A 13,276-nucleotide genomic window follows, 5' to 3' on the forward strand; every position below is an offset into this window, starting at 1 on the left:
AAGTGATAGAGAGCTAGCATTGAGCAAGAAAAAAAAAGCTCAGGAAAATTCCCTACCCCTGAGTTTTAGCCCCTTGACTGGCAAAAAGAACAAAAACGAAACAAAACAAAACAAATAAACCATTTAGTTAGTAAATGCAAAATAAAGAACCCATACTTGGAATATATAATTGCTCCTTTCATACTGACACCTGACAATAGTCCCTAATTCATTTACTTTACTTATATGAGGATACTGTGTTGAAAAACTTTTGTTCATTAAGTCACAGTAATTAATACTAAGAATGTGCTTAGATGCCAGGTAAAGTTTAATTCTGGAAATTCAACGATTCCAGGATTTGTGTCATCACTGATAATCACAAAGAGAAGGGTAGGCTAAGTGTGATTTTGAAATTTTTTTGGTCCATTATGGCACCAAAAAGGCAGTGGCTAATTAATTTTTGTGACAGAAAATAATGAATAACTCCAGATAGAAGGAATAAATGATAGTAATTAAGGTATACCAGAAACTGGTCTTGACAACCATTTTTGGTTATTGTAGAACTAGTTGTCAAGTAGGCTTTACCTCATTGCCTTTAGCATTCCAAATCTCTTAGGCTAGCTCTTCATCTCTGTGTGATAAATGTATCTCCTATGCTATTCTTTCATACCTTATCTCCTTTACTTTCTAAAAATCTCATTCTTTCTATATTTCTCTATGAACATTTCCTGATACTAAATACACCTATACAGATGGCAGAGAATGCTAATGTAAGGGTCCCATAGCTCATGAGTCATTAATGTAGGAAAATGGAAAAGGAGGACTTCAATTTTAATGTCATCATTTGGTTAAAATTTCCATTCTTTGTCTACACAGTGTCATTCAGTGCACATAAATGCAAATATGAGCCAGGGGCTGGTGGTTTACATTTGTAATCCTAGATACTCAGGAGGTTGTGACCAGAGGATTGTGGTTCAAAGCCAGCCTGTTCAGGAAAGTCCATGAGACCGTAACCTTCAATTAATCACCAGAAACCCAGAGGTGGTGCTGTAGCTGAGCACCCAGGATCAGAGTACATGCCCCACAACCTATAAAAAGGTAAAATATGACTTTAAGTTTCCCCAAAAGGAACGACAAGATCAATAATCTTCCCAAGCAAAAAAAAAAAAATCCAAAAAGATGCAGTGCACATACTTTTGTTGAGTTATGTTATGGATTCAATGCTGGACATATTCTCTAAAAAAAAATCGTTTAACTAGGGATACAGGTGGACCCATTGCAACAATGAGATGTACAAGTCGTCATGTCGAAAAACGAACTTTACAACTTTGGTGGGGGTCGGAGGGTCGGCTGGGGGGAGGGGGTATATGGGAAGGGATGGGAAGGGGAAACAAAGAGGAGGCAACAATGATTGATAAGAAATGCACTCGTTATCTTGCCCATGTAATTGTAACTCCTCTGTACGGTATGCTCACAATAAAAAAAGGAAGTAAAAATTGTCAAATATTAGCTTTACAATAAACTTCATCTAATATTTCTCGTTTGAAAAGAGAAGTCTATACAGTTGATGTCACTTGGCTTTCTTACTTTCTTAGTTTAAAGCCAAACCAGGCAGGAGAGTCTGTCAAAGTCTTATCTGTAATTACACAGGGAAAAAGCCAGAAGTGGAGTTTTGGTTCAAGCAGTAGAGTACAAGCTTTGGGAATAGGTGAGCTGGAAAGAAAACTGTTCAGGGACAGGGTCCAGCCTCTGGGTTTAAGCCCCAGAACCAACACCAGCTAAACAAAAAAGGAAACAAAAAACCAGATATTTAATTGGAACCCTCCTTAAAGGAGTATTGGTGTGAGAAATGGCTCCTTTTGCTTTTCATACGCACTGGATGCTTTTTTGGAAACCTTATTGCTCTGGAGAACTCAGGACCAAACTAAAGGAATTGATAACTGACTCCTGCAGCAAAAGAATCATCTCAGGGGTAAAATATCCATTCATAAAACACTTTAAAACCTCCATGTCTTTGTTTCTTTGCAGTAGATTTTTTTGGGGGGGTCCAGTCGTGGGCCTGAACTCTGGGCCTGGGCACTTTACCTCAGCTTTTCAACTCAAGGCTAGCACTCTACCACTTGAGCCACAGCACCACTTATGGCTTATTTTTTCTTATGGGGTGCTGAGGAATCGAACCCAGGGCCTCAAGCATGCAAGGCAAATGCTCTATCACTGAGCCACCTTCACAGTCCCTGCAGTAGAAAATATTTAAAACAACGTTATTTCCTTTTGTTCTATGCTGGCCATCAAATGGCACATTATATCTTTTTGTAATATTCTCAACTTAGAAGTTTACAGAAAAATTATATATGAGTAAAAACACACTAAAAAAAGTCAGGGACAGAGTTTCTTTCAAGCCTTCGTATTTTCTTCTTTTACAGTAAAAAGGAAAGCACAAGTTAACTTGAACTTTGTCATTCCTCTATGTTCCATTCGTCTCCTGGGATCAGTTGCCACATCAAGTAACAGTTATTTCCAGAAACAATCTATGGTGCTGCTCGAGGTATAATGAATGTTTTCTGGCTTCACCGAAATAACCCAAGGAGACCTTTGGACCTGAGGTAACATGTATTTCAGAGACAACTTAGTATAGAGAAAATATGAAATTTCTATTTCTTATAAATACATTATCCATGAGTATATTGAGTTCAAACTTTGTAAATTCTCTGTAAATTAAGGTGAATTTTAAAGGGGAAGATGGTTCTCAGATCATTTTTTTCTGAGTGTATATGCTGCGCATTATTTCCCAAGTTTACATGAATTTGTTAACTCATGTTAACTATAACAATAATAAGAGAAAGAGAAATTCTGTGTTTAAGTATAAGGTTTCAATACACTATAGAAGACTCTACAAATAAGACCACGTTGAAACAATAAAGGCAAGTCCAGTATGTAGATTTATGAGAGTGATATAGAGAAAGCATTACTCCTACGTGGAACATGAAGTATGATGGCACTCCCTTTCTAAATCACGCTTGCTAACGACACATCTTTGTAGAAAGTAGAATGGAAGAATAATTCTATTTCCAATGCAAGGCAGATATAAGAGCATGGACTTGTCTGGAAAAAAAGAGTTCATCTTGAGAGAGCAGGGATTATACTAGCCATGAACTGGTGGATAAGATCACATTTTTTCTTTACTTTACTTATATATATTTTGTTGGTGGTGGTCTTGTCACTTGAACTCTGGGCCTACGCACTGTCCCTCTGCTATTCTGCTCAAGGCTAATGCTCTACCACTTGAGCCAACAGTGCCACTTCCAGTTTTCTTGCAGTAAATTGGAGAAAAGAGTTTCTGGGACTTTCCTACCTGGGCTGGCTTTGAACCCCAATTCTCAGATCTCACCACCACCCAGCTTATGATCACATTTCTAACAGTGTACACTCAGCATATGTAATGTGTATGTTAATTTATCTTTATATGAATTCTTGAGTTAAAAATCTGGGCTACAGCTTAGACTTTGCACTCACAAAAATGTTTGTAGTTTAAAAGTTGATTCTACTGGATAAATGAAACTTAATAATGTAAAGGAGTCTGGGAGTTTCAGTTTGCATCCAGCCTGGGCAGAAGAGTGTTTGAGACACTACGTATAATTAACCACCCAAAATCTGGATTGGAAAAATGGCTCAGGTGATGGAATAACAGTCATGAGCAAGAATGATAAATAAGAGCTTGAGGCTTTTGCATACACACATACAAACATATACATACACACAGAGGAACTTATATGTGCATACACATATACAAAAATGAAGCAACTCTCAAAATATGTAGAAAAGTTAGAAAACAATAGAAAATATGTCCTGAGTAAGACTAGAATCAAGTGCTAATTTTTAAAATTAGAAAATCCTCAAGTGAACTTTCTTCAAAATGTTTGTGCATATTAGAGAGGTAGGGACCAGAGATAGTAAGAGAGTCAAGTAATCAATATTAAAAGGATTGGATCCATGGAGGAATGAATCAGAGACCCCGCAGGTGCACTTAAAAATGTTCATAACCTGTGTCAAATGTTAGAACATCTTTGAAAATAGTACATGAACAGTCTGAGAATTCTAGTGGATAATATCACTGGAGATGTTCAGAATTGCTAGTCAGTATCTAGATTAAATAAACCAAGAAGGGGCTGGGAAGGTGGCTCAATGGTAGAGTGCATGTGTTGCATGCATGAATCCCTGGGTTCGATTCCTCAGCACCACATAAGCAAAAAGAAAAAAGGCGGAAGTGGCTCTGTGGCTCAAGTGGTAGATCGCTAGCCTTGAGCTGAAGAGCTGAGGGACAGCACCCAGGCCCTGAGTTCAGGCCCCATGACCGGACCCAAAAATAAATAAACAAACAAACAAACAAACAAATAAATAAACCAAGAAACTATGGTTGGGCAATGTGATACAAGCCTTGAATTCTAGCACTCAGACTGACAGGAGATTAGGGACTGGAATTACTACTGATACCTTCCATAGACCAGGTAGTATAATTTTGTCTTAATAAAATAAACCAAACAAGAAAGGAATACACAGTTGGAAATTTGGACTAATTTCTTCATTATGTTTTGAGAAGCCAAGTTTTCTATTTAAATGCAACTGGTAAATAATCCTCAGTTGTGTTTTAAATGTTCTCTTCATTACAGAATATTCCTAGATGCAAAATGGTTCATGATTCCCATCCAAAATTTGAAAAAGTAAGTAATCATCATTCTGTTAGATTCCAAGGAAAGATGAAGGATTACAAAAGCATAAGCCTGGAGTAATAGCAAAGTTCATCTAATGTAGGTCTTTATAGATCTTGCTAAATTAGAGTTTAGACTTCAAATAAATATTTTGGTTTTGTTTGTAATTTCATATTCTATATGATACTACAAAATTCTTTTTAAGTAGAGGGTTTAATTGACATATTTACAAATTTTTCTTGCATTCTATTTCCCTAGTATTTGTTTCAAGAGAGTTATAATTAGAACTCAGTTAATAGATAATTCTAAATGTTCATGTAGAAAATGATAATGTGAATAATGTAGACCGAGTTGACAACAAATTGATGATATTAATTTATAAATTTAGAAAAAGCAATTTTTGAGGCATTAATATAACATGGAATGAAGAAAATAATTGTGTGACATCTTCTTTCTTCTACCTGTGTGTAACACAGGAAGCAATTTCTTTAATTACGTGCCTCTGTATACAATGAGAAAAATGCTAGGTTTGGGGTTTGTTTTTATTTTTGTTTTGTTTCATTGCTTTGTCATAGGGCTTGAACTCTGGACCTGGACACTGTCTCTGAGCCTGTTAAGCTCAAGACTTGTGCCTTACCACTTCAACCTCAGTACCACTTGTGTCTGGCTTTTGCTGAGAAGTTTATTGGAGATAAGAATCTAGGGAACTTTCCTGCCTGGGTGGGCTTTGAACTGTAATCTTCTGATCTTAGCGTACTGAATATCTATGATAGTTAAAAAAAAGTATAAATATAAATAGGTGCAAGAATACCAGTGGAGGAAAAATGATGCAACCCAGTTTATTGTGGTGTTCTTTCCAGAACACGGAGGGCATCACATTAGCAGAGGTGTAGTATTTTTCCCAATAGCAATAAGCTATTTGTGATGTGAATTAAGAGAATTTTGAGGTGAACCCTACAAGTTGGAAACTGTTGGTCTAGGATGACTTTATGGCATAAATTTTGGGATTGATGGTCATAGAAATAATAGCTTAATCTGATAAACAATTGCTTACTCTTGAAGAATTAATTATAACTGATGCTTTACAGTTTTATCCTATGCTAGAATGTGGCTATTTTTCTGTTCACTTCTTAATCTGTAACACCCGATTGGAAAATGCATCTATTGCAGAATTACATAACATGAAAACAGGTACTATTTTGAGTCTCTCATGTATGGAACGTTCAGAATTTGAAGTGAGTAGTTATTAGTCATAGGAATTGTGATGAACACACATATTCTGTCGTTTTCATAACTTATTTACTTTTAAAAGTTATGGGTTTCCATAGAATTAAACGGTTTTCGGTTTTAGTATGAGAAAGTACTCATTTATTCTTTTTTGAAAATATTGGCAAGTATATTGTGAAAAAATTGTCTAGTTGGATAACATTCAAGTTGATGGCCCTCTGATAAAGAAGGGGTAATTCATTCAAATTAGATGCCAAATAGTACTGATTTTTAAAAAAGTTACTACATAAAAAACAATATTTATTATACCAATACAGTGAAATTTTATTTTATGCAGTTTTTGATGGTAATGGTGGAATTAGGATTGGTAAATTCGCGATTCTGATAAAGGAATTTCAAAAGAGTTTTAAAATTATGAAAGGTTGTTCAAACTTTTTAACTTAGCATATTAAGAAAATTTAAAATTTCCTGGGAAAATAGGCTTTCATGCAAAGAAGTCCATGAAGACTTAGCCAAGAGGGAACAATGTGGGGAAGATGGCTCATTTTCACAGTAAACAAACAAACCTCACAAACCTTGCTGTAAATCCTGTAGGTTCCCATGAGAATTGTCCTTATTCAGGAAATATACTTTTACTGTGTGAAACAAGTTTGTAGTGAAATTTAAATTCAAAGTTTTTTAAAAAAAAATTAGACACCAAATTTGTGAATTGACCTTTAATTACTGAACAGTAATTCTCTTAAAAACATAATTTGGTCCAAAATATTTAGGGAGAAAGTGCCCTTCACAATGAAAGAACGTGTTGAGTTTACACTTTTCTGTTTTAATACTTTCCACGATGTCTTTGCACGTGAAGCACTGAAATACAGAAAGAAACCTGATTGGATACTTCAAACTAATGATTTCTAATTTCTAAGTAACTCAAAAATATAATATCCTTATTAACATGAGGTAGTGAAAACTTCTGTTATTACATAAGCAAAAAAGTTTGGGGATCAGAAAAGAATTGAGCAAATTGAAAAGGTAAGAAAACATGTTATTAGAAGCCCTAGCTAAGCGTATTGGTTTCAGCAGTGGAGGGGGCCAAACCTTTTTGCTATAGATTGTCTTAATGTTTTTGCTACCTAAAGTGATTTTACAGAGCCTATTTGGCTCAGTATAAAGAAGAATAAATTGAATGAATACATGAAAATAAATTCCACTCCAAATAAAAGAGTTTTCAAAGAGAAACCATGAAGATGTAGCAGTGGGGGACGCCTTATAGTCCTCCAGCTTCACTAGACTTGAAGCCAAGAAGCTGTGCTTAATTCGAAATCATGCAAGAGCTAAGAGGAGGACATAGAACTAGGATATAGAAGTATTGTCCTTTGTAACAGACAATGTCATCCAAGGAATGGGTGATTTAACTCTATTCTTCTCTATACATCTTGTTGAGCAAATACAAGACCAAGAGGAAAATAATCTATTGAAATAATTTTGCAAAGAATAACTTCACTTTTCCTGATATGGTATCTAACGAGAGTCTTAAGAGAGAAGATAAAAGTCTTAAGAGAGAAGATGAAAGTGGAATATTCTTAGGTTTCCTCTAAGCATCTTGTTAACAAAATATATCTTTGAGGTTAGAAATGATTGAACCAAAAAGTGGTAGAGCATTTATTTTTGTGGGCACTTTAGATACAAGAAGATTTCAAGGAAAAGAAAAAAGAAAAAAAAAAATATAGCTAAATATTTGTGATTATAGGTCTTGGACTGGTTTTTTGGAGACAAAAGTTTTGCATTAACATTGGTCCTCATTAACATAGTTGTTGGGTTTTCATGGCAACCAAATGTAAAGGGTAAGTTTAATGGACTCGCTTGCACGAGTAAGCAGCATGATAGAAAATAATGGCAAATAATATTTAAAGAATTATTTTGAACAATTCCTTTGCAAGAACAAAGAAGGAAAGATATAATTCAAAATCACTTGAAGTTATTAAAAGTATGAAAATGGAGTAGAGAAGAGATTCAGAGAAGACATAGAGGACTGTTTTTTCTCCAGTGGAATTATAGTTTCTTCATCTTGCTTCTTCCATTCTGTCTTCACACGCTATCAAGTGTGCCTCAGGACTGGAGTAACCAGTTCAGACAAAGAGCACTCGCAGAAGAAAATACATGCAGTAGATATAGGTGATTTATAACCTTAGACAATCTTTTTAAATCTGTTCAAAATTCTCCCCTACCCCAAACTACCCTCTTTGAACAGCTTGTTTGCTTTTCCAAAGACTGCCCTTCATAAACTGCTTAAAATTTTGAGAGGTCATATTCTTACTCTCTACAGATTGCTGTTTGGTTGTGATTTTTGTTTGTTTTTGTTTGTTGTTGTGTTTTTAACTGAATTACAAAAGGTTGTTCAAGTGTGTTACAATTAAATATGTCCATCTAATTGTCTAATGCTTCTGGATCAGAGTCTCTCCTTCTATCATTCTCAACCAACCCTTTCTCCAAGATGTAGTTCAGATTTACCACTTCATTTATTACATATGTACATTGAGTATTCTAGCTGTACTTGCCCCTTGTTCCATTTTTCATTCATTCTATTTCTTTACTATTGTTCCTCTCTGGTTTCAATATCCTGATAGTCACTCTGTTAAACTGCCTGTTAATACTTTGAAAGGTTTATATACATTCCATGGAGTTTCAATCCCACATATACTTGAACTGATGTCAGCTTATTTCCATAATTCATTCATCTGCAATAACAATTTGCAAGACTGGAGACGTGAAGCTCTTAGACATGATTTTATTCTCGTTCTTTTGGAAGATTAATCTTTAGTCAACAAGAAAGTTTTAAAATGGCTTAGAATTTATTCCTAACTACCAGTTTTTATAAATGGCTTTGTACAGTTGTGTATGATTATTTTATTTTACATGGGATAATTTTTCTACTACCTATAAGTTTTGGAAAAGAAGAAAACAAATTTAATACTTAGAGGAATATGATAGAAATAGAAGACAGATTTTATGTTTGTCACATCTCTCATCAGTACCCATTTTCAAGACTTAAAGTCATATTTCTTACTATGGTAGACAGATAGGGAAAACATAAAACAACACATGAAAAGCCAACTATTAGTGACTTTTAAAAATATAACTTCTCATTTGATGAAATTTACTCTATTAGCTAATATTTGGGTTTGAAATATGGAAGGCTGATCTATTTAACACATTTCTGGAAGGCACCTACTGAACAACACAAATGGTGGGGGGTACTTTTTCTACACTTTAATGATCTTCTACACTAAGGATCTTCTCAGTTAATGTTTTTTTCTAAATTATATTTGACCTCTAAATCAAGTTTCCTTGCCTTGGTAGACCAATTATGGATCTATCATTCCAGAAACTATGTTTTTCCTGCACTGAAATCTTTCATTAATCATTAGGAGAGGGGTATTAAAAATAATCTTGTTCATTTCTGATTTTGTTCATTCATATGGGCTGGTCATCTGTAAATTGAAAGTTTTAATTACAGTACTTTCTCTCAGGTTTTGTGATTTCACCTTTCATTTTAAGTTGCCTTGCATTTTACAATTGATTACTACTAATTCTTGTAAGGAATTGGGGCCCTGAAATATTATAGGAAATGAGAAATTTAGATGAGTCTTCAATTATTTTCTGTTAGCATGTGGCATGGGCCTATGTGAGAAGTCTTGCCCTTGTTATATGATGATGCAGATAACTGGGATCTAGTATCCTAGGACCCGTGGGTCCTGCAGAAGAATAATAGCTTTTAGACATAATATCAGCAAAATTGGGTATAATCAGTAAGAATGCTTCAGAAATATGGAGAAATACATTTTGGGACCAGCGAGTTAAAACAATAAACAGAGCATCATAGTAAAATCCCTTATAGATTAGCAAAAACAATACTGTTATTTTGCAATGTGAATTCAGAAGACCACCAACACATAGAAGGTATCACAAGTTTATAACGAAGATATTGCATTGATACTTTTTATATTCTAGTATATATTCTAAACCTAATTATTTATATTCCAATCTATTTATGGGAATAAATGTCAATATATTTGTCTAATTATCAATTCTATTAAGGTTCACTGTGTGAAATTTAAAATCAGCACATATAAATATAAAATCTATAAGTATATATAATATAAAAATTGTTTTGCATTATTGTGTTGTGCTGAGGGAATCAAAGCCAACTCTGTTTTAAAGTGTTATTCCATTATCTCTACCTCCGTTTTTGGTAGAGTTAGACTTAAAGCTTTACCATTTGTTGCTTTACAGCCTAGAGGCAAGAGGAAACACTGTGATTAAACATTACCAATTTAAGGCTTAATATCGAGGAGAAACGTATGGACTTCTCCAGGAGGTATGGAAATATTTGGTGATAGAAAGTCAGTAGTGTCAGTTCCTGCCTGGTTGGATGATAGACAGGCCAGCACAGTAGGTAATTATGCATTTGAACAATTTTTTCACCTTCTTGGCTTGAGCTACTTTTGAAATGATAAGTATAATAAGCAATTATATTTTAATAAAATACCTTCCATTCTGAACAATTCAGTCCGAACTGTTCATCTCTCTATGATTCCTTGTAACTAAGATTAGTTTTGTTCCAGTAAGACAATCTATGCTGTCAGGGTAAGATATTCTGGTTGGTCTGTTCCTATATGGAAGATGGGTAAAGGTTCACGTAGACATTTGTCCCAGCAAGACCTCATTTGGGAAATCTTAAGCTGCAGATGTTTAGAAGTAGCTCTTAATCAAGGCTTACTTTGAATCCATTAGCTCTACAAAGCTAACTGAGTTGATAAATAAGTACCTGAAAAGCCATGACCTTTGGATTTAGCTGTAAAGGCTTAAAAGTATGATCAAATTTAAAATGAAAATGACAAAATAGTCATTGATAAAAAAAATTATAAATGGGAGCAATCGACCAAACGATACAAGTTTCTTCCACTATACACAGAATTTTAGATAAATAAGATCAATAGCATTTTTAGGAACATTAAGGGTTCCTTGTTACAAATAGGCAACCATGGATATATGCCTGTATAAAGATTGCATCATTAAGTACTTAAATTAAGAGGATACTCCATGCTTCAGCAGCAGGTCTACCCAAATTACAACAATACAGAGATTAACATAGCACTTGCACAAGGATGGTATGAAAATTTGTGAAGTATTCCATATTTTTCATTCTTCTGATGCAAGAAATGAAAAACAGTTATTAAAAAGTTGGGGCTGGGAAGGTGGCTCAGTGGTAGAGGGCTTGCTTGCATGCATGAGGCCCTGGGTTTGATTCTTCAGCACCACATAAGCAAAAACAAAAAAACAGGAAGTGGTGCTGTGACTCAAGTGGTAGAGCGCTAGCCTTGAGCTGAAGAGTTGAGGGACTGCGCCCAGGCCCAGAGTTAAGGACAACGACCGGACCCCCCCCTAAAAAAAAGTTGATTAAAAAAATACAAGTGTAACAATACATGTAATTCACAGAAATAAATGTTAGTTTGACATCAGTTTATTAAATCTTCACCTTAGAAAGACCTTTACATAGCATAAGCTTTACAAAACTTGAAATTAGATAACATTGTCATTTTATCCCATAGAAAAAAAAATAATATAAGGACCTAAGAAAAAAAGGAATCTTAAACTTCTTCTATATGGAATGCAATCTGAAAGGACACATTTATTAATGAACCTATACATTGTATAACAATGTATAATTCAAAGTATTATATCCAGGAGGGAATGAAATAGATTATGGACATTATGCCAACATAGATATACTTTTTTCAGAAAAGCACCAGGAACATCTTTAGTTCCTATACTATTCATTTCAACAGATAAGTTAAAATTATTTATGATTTAAAAAAAAATCACAAACTCTGCAGAAGTCATTATAGATGTACACAAACAACTCTTGAATACATTTTGCCAACAAAGTCAGGCAATTCACGTGGAAGAATACCATGGATTCCATGATATTTTAAAGTAAGATATTGCTGTTGCTTTGTATTGTGAAAAAAAATTTGTAGGGACACAAAGGATGGACTGTCATTTTTGAAATTTAAGAAACTTAACCAAACCATTACGACTTAGGAGAACAATTTGTACAGCTTTCCACAACTTCAAATAGGTAGTGAAACATACTTATCCTTTTGGCAATATCAAATGCAGTTTCTTCCAAGTCGTTCTTCAGACCTGGTTTGATATAATGGTTCAATAGAAGGAGATACAGAGTATCTTTGCTGTTTCTACTCCCAGCAGCAAGATGCAAAGGGGTCAAGAGGCCTTTAGTTTGGGGATTGGTATCTGCATCAGGATGAAGTAAGACAGAAGCCATTCTGGTATTATTCCACATATAAGCACTGTGCAGGGGTGTCCAGCCATTCAGAGTTATTGAATGAATATCTACCTTGAGCTACCAACTCATGGACAATGTCTAATTGTCCACTCTAGGCTTCCAGATGAAGAGGGTTATACTCATCCTTATCCCTAGTATTCATCTGGGTGGCCTTTTTTTAAAGTAGTCCCTGCACCATAGTAAGCCGATTAATTTCGGCATCCCAAAGAAGAAATTTGTTTGGATCCTACTCCATTTTTTTCTTGCAATTGATACCATTCCTCACTTTTTCATCTTGTTCCTTGTCTTCATCAGAATTGCCTAACCAGAGACTTTGAGTGCCAGTGGGAATGAGATGTCCATGTATTTCCCTAATAGTTCACATTGGTTGAACTGTTCAGAAAAATCTGGTGTATTTACTGCTTATGATTTTTGACCATGATTTATTTTCTCTTTTTTCATTTTTACTATTCTAAATTATTCTAAATGGAGAGTAGAAAATTGATAGAGAGCAGAGGAAAGATTTTCCTTCATATTCAAATGCACAGACTGAAAATGAGGACCAGTGGTGTCTTCATGTGCAGCTTCTTCTAGGAATGAAAAAATAGGAAACAATGCCTTCTATGTGAATGATTTGGGAAATACCATGTTATATTGTAAGAAAACTCACTATTCTACATATGGGCGTTAAGAGCTTTCTAGTAGCTTTCTAATGTTGGTATCCAACCTTAGAAAAAAATGTATAATGCAGTAGTAAAATAGAAGTTCTTTGTATGACTACCTAAATTCTTGTTTTTTGAAAGACACTTGTTTTCATCTAAAAATAGTCCTGTCTATTGTCGTCAGGTGATTTTGATGAATGAAGATGCTTAATGAGAAGTCAAAATGTATTAGTAGTCCTTTGCTACCAATTAAATTTCACTTTTTCTTCTTGGAGAATATAATCATCAATGCAATAGTTCAGAATCAGCAAGCAATAGTTCAGAATCATGCTTCTAGTGCAAGTGGATCACCAGTAAGTAAT

The 13,276-nt window shown here is 34.6% G+C and overlaps 2 pseudogenes; one reads left to right on the forward strand and one right to left on the reverse strand.

Annotated features, from left to right (window-relative positions):
• Positions 1-11,006: 11,006 nt before the first annotated feature.
• Positions 11,007-11,106, forward strand: LOC138821274 (U6 spliceosomal RNA; annotated as a pseudogene).
• Positions 11,107-11,997: 891 nt separating this feature from the next.
• On the reverse strand, positions 11,998-12,714 carry LOC138821272 (ankyrin repeat domain-containing protein 49 pseudogene; annotated as a pseudogene).
• Between the last annotated feature and the right edge of the window lie 562 nt (positions 12,715-13,276).

The sequence above is a fragment of the Dipodomys merriami genome, unplaced genomic scaffold (assembly GCF_024711535.1).
Source record: "Dipodomys merriami isolate MVZ:Mamm:240054 unplaced genomic scaffold, mDipMer1.0.p SCAF_905, whole genome shotgun sequence".
In the NCBI taxonomy this organism is placed as follows: domain Eukaryota; kingdom Metazoa; phylum Chordata; class Mammalia; order Rodentia; family Heteromyidae; genus Dipodomys; species Dipodomys merriami.